Below are 6,067 nucleotides of genomic sequence, written 5' to 3' on the forward strand. Positions count from 1 at the left end.
ACACACATCTGACATCACTGGAAAGATCTTCTAGACAAAAAACAACAAGGAAACAGTGACCCTATATGGCACACTAGATCAAATGGATTTAATTGACATTTACAGAACATTTACCTCAAAGCTGAAGAATATACATTTTTCTCAAGTGCACATGGGACATTCTCAAAGACCACATGTTAGGACACAAACTAAGTCTCTACAAGTTCAAGAAAGTTGAAACCGTATGAAGCATCTTCTCAGATAGCAATGGCATACAACTAGAAATCAACTATAATAAAAACACCCTAAAGCATTCGAACAATGGAGGCTAAATAGCATGTTATTAAGCAATGAATGGCTTACCAAGTAGATTGGGAAATAAATAAAAAAGTTCTTGGAATAAAAAGTAAATGAACACACAACAATGTAAATAAAATCTTTGGGACACAGCAAAAGCAGTCCTGAGAGGGAAGTTCATAGGCACTACAGCCCTACCTCAAGAAACAAGAAAAATTTATAATAAGCTATCTACTTGTACAACTTAAAGAAATAGAAAGAGAACAATAAGAAATGACCAGAGTAAGTATAAGGAAGAAAATAAAAAAGATCAAAGTGGAAATAAATGACATAAAGACTAAAAAAGAATACACAAGATCAATGAGGCCAAGAGCTGGTTCTTTGAAAAAGTAAATATGGTTGATAATCCTTTACCCAGGCTCATCAAGACACAAAGAGAAAGGACCCAAATAAATAAAATCAGAAACAAAGGAGGTGGAATATCAACTGAAACCACAGAAATCCAAAGGAGTGTAGGAAAACATAATGAACAAATATATGCCAAGAAGCTGGACAATCTGGATGAAATGGACACATTTCTATCACAAATACAATCTTCCAAAAACATATGATGAAATTCAGCAGTAATAAAAAAAAATCCTATCAGCAAAAGCCCTGGGCCGGATGCCTCCAGGGGTGTTTTAAAAACTATTCAGAGAAGAACTAACACCTGCCCTTCTCAAACTGTCACATAAATTCCACGAAGAAGGAACATTTCCAAGCTCTTTTAATGAGGCCATCATTATCCTAATTCCAAAACCAGATAAAGACATTACAAAGAAATAGAATTACTGGCCAATATCCCTGATGAACACAGATGATAAAATCCTAAAGAAGCCTGCCTGGTTTGGCTCAGTGGATAGAGCGTCAGCCTGCGGGCCGAAAGGTCCCAGGTTCGATTCCAGGCAAGGGCATGTACCTTGGTTGCGGGCACATCCCCAGTGGGAGGTGTGCAGGAGGCAGCTGATCGATGTTTCTTTCTCATCGATGTTTCTAACTCTCTATCCCTCTCCCTTCCTCTCTGTAAAAAACCAATAAAATATATTAAAAAAAATCCTAAAGAAAACATTAGCAAATCAGATCCAACAATACATTAAAAAGATCATATACCATGACCAAGTGGAATTTATTCCAGGAATGCAAGGCTGGTACAATATTTACAAAGCAAAAAATGTGATACATGACATAAACAAACTGAAAGACAAAAATCACGTGATCATATCAATAGATGCAGAAAAAGCATTCAACAAAATCCAACACCCATTTTTGATGAAAACTCTCAGCAAAGTTTGGAATAGAGGGACTATACTTCAATATAATAAAGGGCATATATGACAAACTTACAACCAATATGATAATGGGCAAAACCTAAAACCATTTCATCTAAAAGCAGGAACAAGACAGGTTTGTCTACTTTCACCACTTTTACTCCACATAGTAATAGAAGTCCTAGCCACAGAGATCAGACAAGAAGAAAATAATAGATGCATCCAAACTGGAAAGGAGGATATAAAATTGTCAGTACTTGCAGATGATATGATATTATACATGGAACACCCTAATGACTCCACCAAAAATTTACTAGATTTAAGAAATGAATTTTTCAATGTAGCAGGATACAAATTTAACACCTGGAAATCTTTGGCATTTTTGTACACCAATAATGAACTCTCAGAAAAAGAAACTAGAAAAAGAATCCCATTTACCACTATAACAAAAAACATTAAGATACTTAGGACAAACTTAACTAAAGGAGGCAAAAGACCTGTACTCAGGAAACTACAGAACATTGAAAAAAAGACAAAGAAGATATAAACAAGTGGAAGAATGTCCGTATTCATGGATTGGTAGAAACAACATCATTAAAATGTCCATATTCCCAAAGCAATCTATAGGTTAAATGCAATCCATATTAAAATACCAATCAGCCTATTTTACAGATCTAGAACAAATACACAAAAAATTTTTAATATTTGGCAAAAGAAGCAAGAGCATACAATGGAGTAAAGACAGTCTTCTATAAATGATGTTGGGACAATTGGACAGGTACATGCAAAAAATGAAACTAGACCACTAACTCATACCATATGCAAGAATAAACTCAAAGTGTATAAAAGACTTAAATGTAAGTCATAATACCATAAAAATCCTAGAAGGAAAAATAGGAAACAAAATACCAGACATTTCACAAATCAGAAGATTCACTGATACAATGCCTTGGCCAAGAGAAACAAGGGAAAAAATAAACAAACTGGACTACATCAAACTAAAATGCTTCTGCACAGAAAAAGAAATCAGCATCAAAATGAAAAGAGAACCCACTGTATGAGAGGACATATTTGCCAATGATAATATCTAATAGGGATTGATTTCCAAAATATATACAGTATTTATATAATTCAACTAAAGGAAGACAAACAAATTAAAAAAAAAATGGGCAGAGGACCTAAGTAGACCTTTTGCCAAAAAGGACACACAGAAGGCCTTGAGATATATGAAAATATGCTCAGCCATTAATCATCAGAGAGTTGCAAATGGCAATGAGGTACAACCTCACACCTGCCAGAATGGCTACCATCAATACTAGTAAATCAACAAACAAGTGCTGGTGAGGATGTGGAGAAAAGGGAACCCTAGTACTAGTACACTGCTGGTGGGAATGCAGACTGGTATAGCCACTATGGAAAACAATATGGAGTTTCCTCACACATTTAAAAATGGAATTGCCATTTAACTCAATGATCCCACTGAGTAATATAACCTAAGAAGCCTAAAACACCAATCAGAAAGTATATATGCACCCCTATGTTCATAGAAGCATTATTTACAATAGCTAACATCTGGAAATAGCCCTAATGCTCATAAGTAGACTAGTGGCCCAATGCACAAATTTGTGCACATTGAAAGGAAATAAATTAGAAGAAATATTTTAATATCGCTGTTTGCCCTTTCTCTATAATAGAAGTGTCAACTAAATTCATGATCGACAATGACAGATCGAAACACACGTGCAATTGGCACCAGCGAGAGCTTTATATGTATCGTGCATGTGCGAGTCAACTTCGCCTTTTATAGATATAGAATAACTTGCTTAATTAGACCCGCTTTCTGATTTAGCTAAACTTTTTCCAGCCCAGTGAAGCACCCCAACTTTTCTTTCAGATAATTTGTTTGCAGCAGTAAATATCAACACTAAGCAGATTATTATTGTAGATCACACAGGGAGAATAAAGGGTAAAATATTTAACTGTAGTAGTGTTTGACTTCACTGATTCTCCTATTCACCTACTCCAGGACTTCTGTGAGGATCAAATGAAATGAGGCATGGGAAAATGCTTCACAGACATTTGGTTAAAGTGTGAAATGTTTGCACCTGGGTATAAAGCAAGTCATGTTCCTGGGCTGAAGAAACTGCAAAGAGGCTAATTGCTAGGGAGAGGAAGCCGGGTGTTGCTATGTGATGTCATTTCCCGGATGGTCAGCATATTAGTCTTAGCATATTATTCTTTTATATATATAGATGAGTGGATAAAAAAGCATTAGTATATTTATACAATGGGATACTACGCTTCTGCAAAAAAGAAGTATCTCTTTACCTTTTGAGACAATACGGAGGACCCTAGAGATTATTATGCTAAGTGAAATAAGCCATCAGAGGAAGACAAATATCACGTGATCTCACTTATATGTGGAATTCAATGAACAAAATAAACTGACAAATAATATATAGTAGATCCAGAGACATGGAAGCATGCAGCAGACTGATGATTCTCAGAGGGAATAGGGGTGGGGGGAGTGGTGGGCAGGAATGGTTAACCAAATAACTTGTATGCATATATACATAACCTATGGACACCTATAATAGTGTGGTGAATACTGAGGGGTGGGAGTAGAGTGAAAAGAGTCAATGGAGGAAAAATGGGGATATCTAAATAACTTTCAACAATTAAGATGATTTTTTTAAAAAATATATCTGTTCCAGTATCTCCTCAAGTCTACCCCCTGGTAGACTGCTGTGCACAATCTTAAGCCAAGACAATGGCTAACTGAGGGGAAGCTGGAAAGTAGGCTGTAGTGTCTTCTTGAATGTATGCAAGCCCTTCATCATGCAAGGTGGCAATAAAGTTGGGAAGAGAATGAAGAGAGACTGCAGATATAGGGCTGCTTTTCTCAATCCCCCATTGTAGCATGGAACTCTAAGTGTTCCAAGAATTTAGTATTTCAACTTGACTGTCCAAGTTGTTATTGACATTTGTCAATGTCAGAGGATAGACCATGCTTGATCTCATAATTTTTAAATTTGATTTGTCTTTTATGTATTTATCCATTTTTTTAAATTTTTGTTGTTTAAAGTATTATATGAGTCTCCTTTCCTCCCCCATTGACCTCTCCCCAGCCGCTCCCATCCCTCAGCACATGCCCTCATCCCCGCTACTGTCTGTGTCTATTGGTTAGGCTCATCTGTGGTATGTGATTTATGGGCCTAAATTCATACTACTTTCTTAGGTCCCACAACTACTAGGGCCAGCCCTGGCTAGCTAACATTTTTTTTCTTCAGTAGAGTGAAGTATAATATTTTTTAATTGATTAACTTTAATAAAGGTATTTTCCTTCTGTTAGTGAAAAAACAGATTCAAGTTTGAAAGCAATTGGGTTTCTCATAGTATTTGATCCTTGTGACACATCAAGAATAACTTAGGAACAGGTAGACATGAGCTTAGAACTATTTATAAATATATTCTTTTACCTTAACTCCCAAATTAAAGAAAAATAGAAAGAAAAAATAGGAAAAACATTTGCATCATACAATATTTATACTTTAGCTATTTCTGAGAAAAACAAAATAATATAAATCAGAAGCCTTATAATTTATGCTATGAAAGTATAACTCCAAACCATATACCACTCAGTAATACCTTCTGTTCTCCAAATATTCATGTATCATTGCTCTCATTGAAAAAAATTTGAGCATTTCTAGAAAAGTGAAAAATGACCAAATCATTACATTTTGTTCTTGGAAGTAGGAATTATATATAGTGAAATATAAATGATTAGAAAGCAATACCTTTTGTATTTTTTAATCTTTTTTACCATTTCTCACTTATGAAATTCACCCTATATTTAATATGTCTTAAACATTGTACGTTAAAAATGCAGCACCTCTTTAGAGACATTGTGATTGGATTTAGATTTTTAGTCATAGAAGAATGTAGAGAGAAGAATGAAACAAGAATTAGGTACTGGTTCTGAGTATTAATGGTCTGCTTTTCATATAGCACACAAAGTGCTATGCAAGTAGTTCACTACCAAGTGAAAATTATATACATGAAAATCCCCACATTGAACTTGGAAAATTTCCCACTCCTGATGAAATCTTTTCTTACTGGCATATCATAAAATAATACTATGCATTTATCTCAGCATCCATTTAGTTTATTTTCATTATCATGCACGTATATTACAATGGAAACTTTTCACAATGCTATATTTTCATTTACTACCTTTTTTTCAATTTCCCGTCTTACATTTTATTTAATTTTGGCATTTCCCCAGCTATCTAATACCCCAGCCATTCAGTATGTTTATTCCCCCAACCTTGAACAGTACTCTCAAAATCCATGAATTGTCAGAAAACCAATAAGAAATCATATATATATATAATTTTGAAAAAGCATAAAAATTAGTATTTTAGCCTGGCGGTGTGGCTCAGTGGTTGAGCATCGACCTATGAACCAGGAGGTCATGGTTCGAT

Source organism: Myotis davidii, unplaced genomic scaffold (genome assembly GCF_000327345.1).
Source record: "Myotis davidii unplaced genomic scaffold, ASM32734v1 scaffold206, whole genome shotgun sequence".
In the NCBI taxonomy this organism is placed as follows: domain Eukaryota; kingdom Metazoa; phylum Chordata; class Mammalia; order Chiroptera; family Vespertilionidae; genus Myotis; species Myotis davidii.